This window comes from Apis mellifera, linkage group LG1, assembly GCF_003254395.2.
Source record: "Apis mellifera strain DH4 linkage group LG1, Amel_HAv3.1, whole genome shotgun sequence".
Classification (NCBI taxonomy): domain Eukaryota; kingdom Metazoa; phylum Arthropoda; class Insecta; order Hymenoptera; family Apidae; genus Apis; species Apis mellifera.
In genome coordinates this window covers 10,370,030-10,384,994 of record NC_037638.1, presented here as the reverse complement: position 1 = coordinate 10,384,994, position 14,965 = coordinate 10,370,030, and the positions used below count along the sequence as shown (strand labels likewise).

The window sequence follows — 14,965 nt, the reverse complement described above, 5'->3', positions numbered from 1 at the left end:
AATTAAGAGCTATTAACGCGTAATTATCCTTCGCGTGTGCGTGTTTTTCCATGACTGCGGTTATAGACCGCCGCGCTACGCGGAATATGTGCACGCCGCTGGTAAAACGAATAATATGCCGGCGGCGCGGTCACTTAGCAAGGGGTGCGTTGCGAACAAGCCCCGGACACATCCGTCAACGTTATTCATTCCGAACAGATAAATTCGGCTTTATCGCAAAACCTAGCCAAACGATATGTGTGTGTATATTTCTCTCTTTTTCCCTTTGTTTACGTTTGAAAAAGTGTGTGTATATATATATATCATTTCTTATGCGCATCTTGCAGTCGTGGATCCTCTCCTCCCACGAGAATCTTCGTCACGATCGAAACATTTTCTTTCGATTCTTGAAAAAACGATTTCTTAGCTCGAAAAGAAGAAGCTACGCGCGAGATAGACGATTTAAAAGCGGACGGAAAAAGAAATGTAAACCGATAAGGTAAGTGCGCGATAACGGATGGAAATGTGTTTGCACAATGGCACAATTTCGCTGGCAACGTTGATTCTCTTCTCTCAATATATATATGTATGTATGTATATGTCGCGTTATATTTTGTACGAATAGAAGCCGATAATGTTTTATGTATATATTTGTTCTTCCCTCCTTCTTCCCCTCCCTTCTCGCGCGGCCAGTAAAAAAATAAGACGATTCGGAGATCAGACCACATTGCTACGATTATTATTGTTGTTAATAATAATCGAAACGGTTGCGCAATTGGCGCGAGTCAGCGCGATAAGCGCGAAATCCTCTCCTCCGTTTATCTTGCCGAGAAATTGATGCATCGTCTGTTCACCCGAGATTCACAGCGGCGGCCGCTCTCGTTCTTCTCTCCGACGCCGCGTATCACTAAGCAGAGCGGAAATCAACGATTCCGTTCGAGGCGTTCACGGTTGTCGTGTGCCGGTCGTGCGAGCACGCGGATCGCGTACGTACGTCGTCCTCCAACTTGTGTGCGCTTCCATGCTGTCTCACGATTTCTTTTCCTATTTTAATCGAGTTTCTCGATGGGTGATTTCTGTGAAGTATAATTGTGACACGTACATCGAATATTTCTTAAAATTTAAGATCGTTGTATTTAAAGTGGAGACGTAAATATGGAGTGAATTTTTCTGATGGTTTTATCGATGAGTTTGTTAATATTTTTTAATTCGATTGTTTAATTCTTCGTATTTCAAAACACTTTTATTTTATTTTATATGTATATGTATCATTTCAGATTTCTTATCGTACCTTTTTTTTTTTTTTCCAATATCGAATCGGGATCATTTATCTTCCAATTTCAATTTTATTTTTGGAGGGAAAAAAAGAAAGAGAAATACTACGCGCCGAATCAAAAAAAGGAACGAAAATACGCGAATTCCTCTTTTGTCACCGTTTTCGCCATGCGCGTGTACAATGATTTCACAATCCAAGTTTGATATCCAACAAAGTGGTAACACGATGAATTCTAAACGCAATTCAAACAGAACGATTTTTAAACTGCTCCAACAGTTCGATTTTATCGAAAGAAAAAATATATATATATATATATATTTAATTCCCAATTCGCGCTGCTTATTGTTTCCATCATCATCATCATCATCCGTCACCTTCGAGAGTCCTATTCGTAATCGGGTCGAAAGGGTGCTACGATATTTAGACGCGTCTCCCTCCCCCCTCTCCTCGATTGCCTCGCGCGATTTCGCCCTCCCTCCCTCGACTTTGTTATTTTAATTTTCGCTCTGTTTACCGTTTCCCCTTCGTGTATTTACCCGCGATGCGAGCGCCACGATGACTGCGGTCGCATCATTTTGTAAATATTGTTTCGCGCGCTAAAACGCGCATGTCGCTCCGCCGCGTTCCCCCTCTCCTTCTCCCTCCTCCCCCCTCCAGTTTTTCCACCGATGAAAATTCCACTCGGGGCATCACGAATGATCGGCCAAAGGATGGTCTCGAATCGAAACGAGATCGTCCTCCTGGCTTCTCTTCTCGGTTATTATTAAATCGTCCGTGACGAATTAACGAGAGGAGGCGCGTACTTACTTTTCCTCGAAAATGTAACGAAAAGTCGCCTAATGTTTCAAGGATAACAGCTGAAGTAAAGTTAAAGTAGTCGAATGTTTGAGATGTTTATATAATGTCTTTCTTTCTTTCTTTCTCTTTTTTCAAGTAAACTCGATACACATAGTTTCTCAGAGGGAGGAAAGGGAGGAGGATGTTGGCAATATCTCGCAGGCCGAGTTAATAGCAACGACGTTGATAACATCCGGCCAATCTGGATACACATCTAACAATCATTAAATAAAAATCGATCAAGTATACTCTAAGAATTTTCAAGGGAGAGAAGAAGGGAATTGAAGAGCGACAAATATAAATATACACGCGGCTCAACGTTTAACCACAGATACGCGAATTTGGCGGCCATCCCGAACCTGCCCTATCGATATGCAATTTAATTTAAGAACGCCTCGAAGGCCATTAATCGGCCAGCATATACATATATATATATATATATATATATATATATATATATATATATATATATATCGTAGCCGAGTAGAGTAAATCGGCCGGAAACGGAATCATGCTGCGTGGATGGAACAAAGGCCTGAGCCTTTGTGATCGAATTTATATTCCAATCTATGCCGTTATTTTAATTCCATTCCGATCGAAATTATACTTGCAGAATTATATAAAAGTGACGGGTCACCGAAATCATCGAATCGATCGAATCATCGGTTCAACGTACGAAAAGTTCCGGGTTTCCGACGAAACGATTCTTTATCTCTTGCATCTACATATATATATATATATATATATATATATATATGTACATCGAATGGAGAACGAGATATAGTTTGCTCGAAAGAAGACAGGGGGAACTACGACTAACTCGGGGCGTGCACACAGGAGGAGGAGGAGGAGGAGGTGGAGGAGGAGGAGAGGAGAGGAGAGGTTGCACACGTGAGCGCGCGCCGGTACGCGCGTAATTCATTGTAATTAACTTGCCGGCATAACGGTCATTTAATGGAGAGAAATTCAGCTTTGCCTAGTATCCGTCTTTCCCCGAGAACGTCATCGGCGACCTCTTTTAACGCTGCTTTTTTTTCTCTCTCTCTCTCCTTTTTCTTTTTCTTTCGCCATTCCGCAAGCAAGCCGGTCGGTCTCCCGCGCCTTTCGCTTCGACGAGGGGTTCGCGACGAGTATAATTAGCCCTTTCCCTGCGGACAATAGGGTCATTGTGTCACGATTTTTTTTTTTTTTTTGATAAAAGCGCCACACTGGATGGGAGAAGAAGGAAGGAGGCGGCGTAGTAGACACACGCCGCGAGGACGCGTTCGTCGCGTTCTCTCGGCTTGGCTTACGCACTGGATGCTCATTACGGGGACGGGACGCGAGCATCGTGCAGCATACGAGATCAAAGCGAGATCGTTCTTAAGATTATAGTCTTTTCTAGAAAAAAAAAAAAGAAAGGAAAGGAAAGAAGAAAGATTTTGGACGAGTGCTTCGCGCGAGATTTGGACGAGTGTCCCTTTTTTAACGACGCCGTCTTTCTTTCCTTTCGAAACCGTTAGACGATAGATAGACACAGTCGTTCGTCTAAGAAAATGTCACTCGAGCATTTCGTATTTGGTGTTTGCGCGACGATGTTTTTGTCGTTTCGCGCGCGCATGCGCGTGGTATCGGAAACGCGATTGGTCAACGGAGCGGGGAATGGACAAATAAGAATAACGAGGGATCGTCAATTGTTACCGACAAATTCTTCTTCTCAAGTATTCAATTTATATCTATTTATCGAATAGATGTCTATCCATTTCTCTCTCTCTCGTTGCAAATCGATCCTCTGCTTCTCTTTCTCCAAATAGTTAAATCGATATTACGGGAGTGAAACGATATTATTACGTATCGATATTTGACATCGAGTTGCTCCCCCTTTATTGTGCGCATGCGCGTAAAATGCGAGGAACGCGATCGAATCCGATTTCCGCGATCGAAGCAGCGTATATGGCGAGGAAAAAAGGGATGGAGGGGGAGAGGGAGAGGTTATAACTATATAGAAATCGACCGGTCTATTGGTTAACCGAGGTCAATTAAATGCGTGGTAATCACGCGATTTAAATTTTTAGCGATACCACACCTATAAACTTGATAGAAGGGTACGTACGTATCCCGATCTCATATATCAATGCCGCCTATCCGCCGCCTGTCTCGCTTCTCCTCCGAGCATCCTTCCTTCTCCCGCGTCTCGCTCTCCGTCCCACTCCCGTCCAACCGCGTTCCGTTCTTCTCGCGTTATCTGGCCGCGCGCGAATAGGTCCGAAGCAATCTCTCTCTCTCTCTCTCTCTATATTCCAAGCGATAGCGACCTTTGTCGCCGATTCGGTCTCTGTAATTCGTCACTTCCTCTCTCTCTCTCTCTCGTGTTTGATCGTGAAATCACCTTTCGATCCCTCGCGAAAGGTGGTTAAGTTAACGTTTCGATTCTAAATATCGAAACTGGATGAAACGAAATTCGACGCGTTATCGACTGCCGATATTCGCCCTTCGCGTAGATATATATATATATATATATATATATATATATCCACAACGCGTACGCGATAAATCGAATCGAATGGATCTCGGTGGGAAGGAAACGAGATCTCTGTTTTTTCGTCCGCTCGCTCGGTTCGTTCGTTTGGAGTAATTGGAACACGTGCGGTGTTGGTCGACGGTGTAGCGGCCGCGTCGAAGCGAGGAAACGCGCGCGGCGGCACAGAGAGAAGCCGGTGCCGTAGAAAGGGAAAGAAGTCTGTACAAAGAAGACGCGGCGAGATAGAAGCGGCGGTCGGGTGTGGGGCGGCGGCGAGACGGAGCGGAGGCAAGGCGCGGCCGTGACGAGGAGGGGGCGGGGGAGGAGGAGCGGGCGAGGAGGAACGGCGAGCATACACAGGGAGAACGAGGCGCGCGTTCATTATGATTCGTGTATTTATATAAGGTCTAAAAATATACGCGCGCTGTGCCGCCGGGCCCCACCCGGTATTTCATCTGAGAATAATATTTTAATGTACATACGTCCCCTCTTTCTCCGTCTTTCGCCCCCTCCCTCTTCCCCGCCTCACCGTCTCGCCCTCCCTTGCCTCCGTCTCCGTCCCGCGCACCGCTCTCCGTCTCCGTCTCCGTCCCCCTCGCCACGGACTTGCACGCATCAACCGCCACACGCGTCCTCCCTTTCTCTCTCTTTCTCCCCTTCTTCCTTTTTTCTTTCCCCTCTTCGCCTTCTTCTTCTTCTCCTTCTCCTTTCGCTACTCCTTGTACACCTTTCCTCTCCGTTACGACGCTCTCTGTTTCGCGATAATCCTACTGCCCTTACCGCTTTGCTCTTTGTCCTCCTTTCTCTCTCTCTCTCTCGTCTCTCGTCACCAGATGCTCCTCGTCCCTGTACGCGTCGCTTTGTGCTCGGCGCGTTTTTTTGATGTTTCTCTCGACGAGCGCGCGTTCGTCGTTGAAATTGTGCACCTACGTGTTTCCGGGCGGGCGGGCAAGCGCGAGCGTGTGCGTGCGTGCGTGTATTCCCCTATTCCCCCGTCGCCACCGCGCACAATCACTTCTTATCCGTAGGATAAGAAGGATAAGGATCTCGAAAGAACGATTTCGAAATCGAGAGAGAGAGAGAGAGAGAGAGGTGGTCCAATTGTTTTCCTTCGATTCGATTCGCGAAAATTGTTTGTATATCGTCGTTTTTTCCCGGAAGAGCAGTATCGTCGCTCTTTAAGCGCAGTCGATACTCGATTCGCCGTCCATTCGTTCGCATCCGAAACGATAAATAAGTGATATTCTATGAAAGAAAAATCATTGTACGCGTAGCCGGGCAGAAACTCACGGCGCATTTGTCAACCCGCTTCTCCCAACGGACCCACCTCGATATGTATATGTATATGTATATATATATATATATATATATATATATATATATATAAAAACGTAAAAACGAGAAAATCTCGAATCGAATCGGGTAATATTTTTTCCGTTCCGGCCGATCGATCTATTTTTCAACGTTGTCGTTGCATCGCGCTTGCCAATCGCGCCGTGTCCGATTCGAAAACGTTAATCGTTGAAAAGTATCCAACTTTCCGCCGAGACTTGGAAAGCGAGGGAGAAATCTCCTCCTCCTCGAATTTCGAGATAGAGAATGGTACCGAGGTGAAACTCGTGCGAAACAAGATCCATCGTAATTTGCCGATTGTAAAACAGCTGAGTAAGTAAGATTTTCCTTATAGTTTTTCCAATCTCCTTCTACCCGCTGATCGATAATTGGCCAAATTGACGAGCGGTCGTTAAAGGTGTTCCGAGAAAACCTTCGTCAGGGTGGCACACACCGACAATCAAGTGTTTTTCTTGCAAATCGTGTGATATATACAAAATAAATTCCATCCAGTCTCCCGCCAAATTTTTCCACCAACTCCTTCTGGATTTTGAATCAGAAAAAGGAAAAAGGGAAAAGCTCGAGAGAGACGCTACCACCTTCCCTCCTCAAGGAGGATCGGGGAATCGAGAAACAGCGGCGATCCGTGGAAACGATACGGGATACATACGATTCGGGTACGTGGAGGCACGATTCGTTACGACGTGTGTACGAGCGTCGTACGTGGGTGCACGCGTGTGCGTCGAAGCTCGGGTTACGAATGTACCGGTGCACGCGGGTACACGCCGCGTAATATATTGCCTGGTACGAGCGGTAATCTATAGGGTTTTAATAAATCTTATTCTTCGTATGAAATACGATAATAATAATTTATAACGTAAACTATAAGCTCACTGTAAAACCGCATGGCTGCGCCCCCACCGCATTCCCTCTCCACCCTCCCCCTCCTCCTCCTCCTCGTCCTCTCGAGCTTTCGCGTTTCTTTCGCTTCCTTCTTTCCTCCTCCACGCGCAGCCCTATACGACTACCTACGCGCGCGGATTCGAGTTCGGCTCGCCTCCCTTCCACCCCCTCCCCGCTTATCCTCCCTCTCTCTCTCTCTCCACCCCGTCTCGCGATCGCGAGAGCGGTGTTGCGTACGCTACATCGTGTATACGAGCGTACCGTCTTTAAATAAACTTTTATTTATACGACCAGTCGCCGAGATGAATTTGCGCGATTCCTATCGTACACGGCCGGATATGCACGATGGATTCGAATCGCTTTCGTTCCCACCAAATGTATTCTCCGAAGTCATTGACCGTCGGATGAACGTTCGTACGTTCGTTCGTTTGGAATCCGCGAAAAATAAACACGCGAGAAAAAGAGGAGAGATCCACTCGGCGGAAAAACCTCGATTCGTCTTGAAGAAACAAAGAAAAAGATCGATCAGGCGAGGAAATAATTCCCTCCCTCCCTCTCTTAATAGAGAGAGAGAGAGCAGCTACGTGACCGTCTAATTGAGAAAGGAGAAGTAGATAGAAAGAAGAGAGAGAGGGAGAGAGATCGGCGGACCGATCGGACACGCGGAACGGCGGTGCGGCTCACGGTTTCTGGATTTAGCACGGAGAGCCGCCGCATACGGCATGCAGATTATACATAATATATTATTCGCGCGTATAATATGTAGAAGCGGAGAAGCAAAGAAATGTGCGCGGTACGTGTGGAGCGCATATGTGCTCGCACGCAGGAACTGGCACGGCCCGCGCCGCTCGCCCCCGTGGCTCCGTGTGCGTGTGTGTGTGTGCGTGTGTATGCGCGCGCGTACACGCACACGGCCGAGCGCTCGTATCCACACAAAGCCGGGTAGTCATAAATTTCAATAAAACACTCGGTGTGCGTAGAGACCGCGCGCTCTGCGAGCAGGAGGAGGAGGAGGAGGGGGCGGAGAGGGAGAGAGAGAGAGAGAGAGTAGGTTCGACACGACTCATATACGTTCATTACGAATGCATACGAGCACGTTAGATTGTACGTTAGTGCCTTGTAATAAAATATTGTAATGGTGGCCTACTTCTGCACCACACTGTAGTCGCCGTATAATATCTCCCGCGGCATTCTTACCACGGCGTTATTTATTCTACGCTGTGCACAATGGCGGCACCGTCGGCGGCGGCGGCGGCGGTCTTCGTCCTCGTCGTCTACGGGGTGCGTTGCACTCTTCCTCCCCCTCCTTCTTCTCTTGTTTTCCGTCACTTTCGGGCCAGGATTGAAATTTTTCTCCAATTGTGTATCATTGCACGTTTGTGTAGGAAATTGTTGTTGCAAAGATGCCGAGAGTACGATGAGATTGGTTAATGGAGAGAGAGAGAGAGGGAAGGAAATTCTTGTACTCGCCATTAACCAAGGACGAACGGTGCGTCAGTCAGGCATAGATAACAGGATGGGTAGGCGAGATTTATAGCTGGTTCGGTTTAAGGGGTGACAGATTTTTCACCGGCGATAACGATCGCCGATACGCGATCGTTCAACGGGTATCGCGGGTTTCGAACGTTTGGAAATTTTGGAGAGGAGGATCGTTTCGGCCAGAGATTGCGTCCACTCGAGCCACGTGGTTCCGCGTCGTATATCTGAAATAGTAGTTTTCGAGGGTTGGAAGAAAGAAGAAGACTTATGACTACTCGTGTTCCTTTCAATCTGTCCCGATTATTATACATTCGTTGATAAAAGAAGAAAAAAGAGAGAGAGAGAAGGGAGGATGAAAATATTTCAAGGTTAATTATCTTGGAAGAAAAGGCTGGCCGAATCGCGCCATTTTCGAAAGGCCCCCTCGAGTTCATTCAAACTGCTCGTTAAACTTGTGTGTGTGTGTGTGTAAGAAATGGTTAATCTCGTTGCGTGGATCTCGTTGTATACGTTCAAGGCTGATGCGCCTACTTTCGGGACACTGCGTAGAAGGCATCGAGTAGGTGTGTTCGAGAGAAGAAACCACCGCGAATATTTTATTTGTATATCATTATGATCATTATGTACACACGCATTGGCCTCGTCCCCCATCTTCTCCCCTCTTTGCGATTCGCCTCTTTCACTCCGCGTCCACAATGTACACGTACATGTACGCGCACGACTCTGTATTTGTACTCGGCGTATCTTAGCGCAATTCCACCAATTCTTTCGAGCCCCGAAAAAAAAGTAACGACGGCTCCATCCGTTGCTCGATCCGGATGAATCTTTTCGGAGCGGAACCGAGTGAAATGGTTACGCGGGAGGTCATCCAACGCTTCTTCCAAGCGTTTTCCAGAGTTTAGAGATATCGATTCGAAGCTTCTCTTCTTTGTTTCTTACGGATACGAATCGAGATTCATACGACGGATCTATCTAATCTAATTTCACCGAATTCAAAATTCTATCGTTTCACTATTTTGCAAGATTACGAGCCTCTCTTAACCGCCGATATTTAATAACAAAAATCTAATTTTCATCCAGTCAATCCGGCTTTGATTTATTAGCCCCGAATGCTAATTTCGTAGCTGAAACGGGTTGCGCAACCCGTCGCGAACCAACCATATCCTCGTAACCGTTTTCTCAACTCCGTAATTTATTTCTTACGTTTCGCCACCTTCGATTTCGCGAGGGATCGAACAATCGTACGATGAAAAAATTCGAATACGAGTCGAACGCATCCTCCGTACGATATAATATAACTCGTGGAAAAATATCTCCTTCCCTTTCTCTCTCTCTCCTCTCCGAGGGGAGATATTAAAGCGAGCGCGCCCTATTATACGAAGAAAAAGGTTGATTTACCGCGACAGAAGAAAAAAAAAAAAGAAAAGGTTTCCCAATCCAATGGCCGGCGTTCTCCGAGGGACAAGGCGAGGGGAGGGATTAATCGGAATTCCTTTCCTCTTACTCGGTGATTCCGAAGGAAAGCGGCGCGTGGACCTCGAAGCCTCTCTGTCAACGAGAAGTTTAACCGTTTATAAAGTTTGTCAAACGGGAGAAGAAGAAACAGGACGAGAAGGAGGAGGAACGTGTGAGCATCGTCATCTCTTCTTCTTCTTACTCTCTCCAGTATTTCTTCTCTCCGTGGCGCAATTTTTCTTCCTCCTCTTCTCTATTCGACGAAAAGATAGACGTCGCGAAAAAAATAAAAAGACACGCGTGTCCATTTATAAATTTTGTTTACGCAACCGACGGTTATATTTAAAAAAAAAAAGAAGAACAAGTTTTCTTCGAACAAAGTTTTTAGAAGAAGAAGAAAAATCGTACGAAATTTCTCCTTCTTCTTCAAAATTCCCTTCCACCCTCTCCCCTCCCCTGTCGAGATAATCGAGGTCGCCCCCGTAGCGTTAGTAGTAGTGGTGGTTGTGGTGGTGGTAGGTGTCGGGATATCGAGGCGCGTGGCCTCGTTCACTTTTATTAACGCGTATTACGTACGGGCCATTTTCAAATCCTGCGTAAACAGAAATTCTCATTGGCATTAAAATGCAAATTTCCCGGGAATTACTCGATCAATTATAAAATCCGGAAAAGAACCGGGGGCGGGGAGAAGAGGGGAGGGAAGGGGGAGACGCGCGCGCGCATTCATGAAATAAAAGATCCGTTATGAAATGTATAAAAATTTTAATGAAAATCAATATCGCTTTGAACAAGTTGGCCGTTGACTGGCCGGAAACGCGGTAAAAACACGGGAATCCCCGCGTAATGCGTTAACGGGCTGGGCTTAATCCACTGGGACGGAATTTATTTTACTTTAATATGTAAAAATACGTGTATAAACGTGAAGGGAGAGGGGGGACGATTTTTCGTTTCCGGTTTGTTTTCTCGTTTCGGTTTCGGTTTCGGTTTCGGTTGTGTGTTATTCCCTCCACCGCGGGGATCATTTTTATACTTGGCCCGGTGTATTTACGACGGAGGAGAGATCGCCCTTCCCCTCCTCTCTTCCCTCTTTCTCTCTGTCTCTCTCCGTTCCACCACCACCACTCCTCGCCGGGGCAAAATTATTTACGACCCCGTCCCTGAGTGGACGTCCGTAATTGGCCCTAAAATCCTTTGGCAGCTGCCTTCTTTCAAAACGGTAGACGGTTTCGCCGATCGTAACTCATCTTTCCACTACACGCGTGTTTCTCTCGAACGCGGCGCGGTATTTTCGGTACCGCGGAGCCCCCTTTGTTTATCGTAAGAGTATGGAAGGAAAGATAGGCGATCTCTGTTGTTGGGGATACGTATACGGTTCATCTCTTGATCGGGCGAGTATCGTCTGTGAGCATCTTCGGGAGATTTTTTTTTTTTTTTTTCTCTCGAAAAAGTTTCGCTTTCGAAATTTCACTCGTCTCGTGTCGTGTTGTTCGTTCTTCTTCTTCGTTATTGTACAAGCGCATTTGTTCGCATCTTTGTGTATATTTTTTTTTTCCTTTTAAGAAGTATTGTTATCTTTATATAAATTTACAAGCAGAATATTATCGCGTCGGATAAAATTTTTTTTTCTTTTCTTACGTGTTAAGTTTTGGATTTTTCGTAAAAGGAAATTGTTCGAGATATTGGAAGGGAAGGAAGGATGCGATTATTTTTTTTTTTTTCTTTTTTAATTTTGCCCGAAACACTCCATAAACGAATTAAACGGACCGAGTCGAAAATCGTTTTAAAAAAATAAAGATATTCAATGTTACATTTTTACGTCGGATAACGCATTTTTCCGTTAAATATGAAACTATACCATTTTGTTCCAGCATCGAATTTAAACTTCATTCTACATTTATATATATATATATATATATATATTTATATCTCGTAATTTCGTAACCCGTTTCTTCTATATTCTTCTACATATGAATATGTATATCGTTATACTGTACGTAATAATAATAATAATAATAATAATATGTAAATCGCAAATTTCCTTTTTACATACATTTTTCAAAATGGAGAAACCTTATATATTCTCGGTTATTATTATTCGAGAAACGAGAACGTTAACACTCGATAATAGTTTTTTTAAAATTGTAAAATAAAGGAAAATATCATATTCATTATTAAGGCGCCCCCCGAAAAAAATTCTTTGCGAATATCTCCGTGCAACAATGCCCCTCCCTCCCCCCTTTACCATTTTCCAAACCAATATGGATCTGGCTTATCTGGCCAGGTGATCCCTGCGAATTCAAGTTGAAAACGAGCACGGGTATCGGATAAAATATATCGCGCGCACGATCAACAGTTTCATTCAACAGTTTATCTCATTCCCGCCCTCCCTTCCTGCCAAAAAAAAGAAAAAAAGAAACCTCGCACCACCAACTTCTTCCAAAACTCCTTTCTTCCTTTCTTCGTGCATTCAACGCAACAACAATCGATCTCTGCACAAATTTCATCGTCGACGAGGGAAACAATAAGCTTCCATGACCTTCCATGACGCAAAAATGCACCGCGTGGACGCATTCTGAAGCGGAAGAAGGAGACGAAAAGAGAGAGGCGAAAATCGGCGGGCGAGAGAAAAGGAAGGAAGGAAGGAAGGAAGGAAGGAGGATCGTGAAAGAAATTCGCGGCGAAAAGCGTACGCGCTGGCACGCTTTAGCAGTAATTTCGTATTAAGGCCGGCGTGACGTGTGCCTCGTCGGAAAGGCCGGGGGAGTATTTGCGAGGGCAATGCACTCTGGAATGCACGAGTCGACCAGCCGGCGGTATACGACGTAATATTATATATTTTATCGCTTTATTTGTTCTAACTTCTCCCCCTCCTCCTCCTCCTCCGCCGCCCCCTCGCAGCCCCCTCGCCGTTCACGCACCGTCGTGTCCTTCTCGCGTTGCGACCAACGAAGCGCGCTTCGACCGCGTGGCGTGTAACCCGTGTTTCTTTCATACCATTCTCTCTCTCTCTCTTTCTCTTTCTCTCTCCCTCTTTGTCTTCCCTATACTCTTGTCGCGTATGTATATATGTATATACGTATATGGAATCCGTTCTCTTCTTCTCCTTGCGTACGCGAAAAAAAGCAGAGGGGGGAGGAGGAAAAATTGCGTGCTCGATTTCGACACGCGGCACAAGGTATCGTCAGCTTGTTATTGACCGGACGGTACATGCACGATAACGCGCGCGATATTTTTATAGACCCACGGGGTTACGTGCAATAATAAATATCGTGACGCGAGATTAAATAATAAATCTCGGCGAGAGATAGCGTCGCGTACCCGATCCTACTACCACTACCACTATTACCACTACTATTGCTTCTCTACCCGCCGAATCCAAAAGGGGGGGAGGGTTCGACCTTCGTCGCGCGCGAAATATATCGGGGGAGAGAGGGTAGGTCAGTGTCGGGAAGAAGGGAACAAGTGTGTACGAATATAGACGCGGGATACATAGCCATTGCCGGCTACACTCGCGTCTCGAAATTCTACTCTCGAGTCGAGGCGATTTTAAGACGCGCGACACTCGAGGCTTTGATGATTCCCTTTCGCCTCGAGCCGTGAAACTCGGTCGGTAAAAGAGCGGGGGCGGTCATTACGTTTTTCAATGTCCGTTTACGGATCGGGTATATAATTTTTTCTCGTCCGGCTCAACGCCCGGACTGGAAAATGACACACCGTTCCCGGGGAAATTGGAAACGGCATCGGAGCCAAGCCGAAAAATCGTGGTGGCCGATGGCGTGTGGATGATGGTGGAGGCGGCCGCCGCCGCCGCGTCCCTAGCCTCGCCCGGGGTGAGGGCGAATGCTAAAAAGCCGGAGCTGAATAAATAAACAGTTTTTAATTGCGGCCCGCTGCTGCCGGGTAAAAACAATAATTATTGGCTTGCCGTGGCAACGTATCCGCGTGTTACGTCCCCCGGACGCGATGCGACTCGACGTTCGTTCGCTCGCTCGCTCGCTCGCTCGCCCGCGCCCGCTCCTCTCCCCTCCGCTTCGAGGCGCTCGCGAGAGCTGTCGTTCCGGCATTCCACCAAGCGACGCTAATTACCCGAAAACGCTTTCCAAAGAAACTCTCCGCTCTCGCTCCCGGATTTACTGCCCTCTCCTCGCTATTATCCGCCTCGACCAACAAGTTGTCTCTCGATGAACGGAGGAGAGTTGGATAATTCTTATAAAATTATAGAAATCGTCCTTTTTATAGTAGCTACGTATAAAGATTTGGAAAAAACTTTGAGAAAAGGGAGGTTAGGTTTTAGGTTTGTCTCTTTGAAACGGAGTTAGGATCGGTTATTCGATATTTGCCTGTTATCCTTGACGACGGAGGGATTGGAGGTTAGGTTGGGACAGGAAAGGGCCTAATTTCGCGAATAATAATAATACCTACGTTACGGATAATAATTACGATCCGTAATACCATAGAAAGGTTACGTTAATGCCAACGGAGTCGTTCGAAACTTTGGCCGAAGGATTAAGCAATTTCCATGAAACGAGTCATTCCACTTTCCTTCTCGAACACCTTCTCTTCCCTTCTTCCTCCCGAACGATATCCTTTTTCTCTCTCTCTCTCTTTCCATTCTCACGAACGCGTATAAAAACGCGTAAAGAAAACGCGAGTCTCGCGGGACACACCTGCACATCCGAGGCCGGTCGATCACGGTCGGCCCTCAGCCGCCCCCTCCCCCAACACTCACCCTCCTCGTATTATTATTTTTGTTTCTGTTATTCTTCGCCTATTTCTCGGCGGAGAGGAAAAAGGGGGAAACTCGTTTCCACGAAGAGAACAAGAAAGTAAACGATTTATCTGTCTCTTTGTAGCTTGCTTTTTCTCCTTCCCTCCCTCTCTCTCTCTCTCTCTCTCCTTTTCTCTCAATGCTCGCTGCCTGCCCGCGTTCTTCTTCCCGCGGCATTTCGGTACAACGGCCCACTCTTCTTCTAGCGGAGCGCGCGCAGTAATAACCGGCGCCGAGCACAGACGAGCGGAGCTATAAATATCGTATAGTAAACACGAGAACAGATAAGGGAGAGCGTGAAAACTTCGGGTATAATAAAATACAGATAAGTCCGCGAACAAATAGTCCTGACCGTAGAATTTTACCGAGAGGAAGGGAAGGAGGGAGGAAGAGCGAGAGAGAGAGAGAGAGAGAATGAAAAAGAGGAATGCGGGAC

At 46.2% G+C, this 14,965-nt stretch overlaps 1 protein-coding gene across 8 annotated transcripts in view; it reads left to right on the top strand.

The window, feature by feature from the left end:
• LOC725189 (protein bric-a-brac 2) overlaps nt 1–14,965 on the top strand; it is a 220,487-nt gene that overhangs the window by 67,375 nt on the left and 138,147 nt on the right. The gene's annotated exons all lie outside the window — the stretch shown is intronic.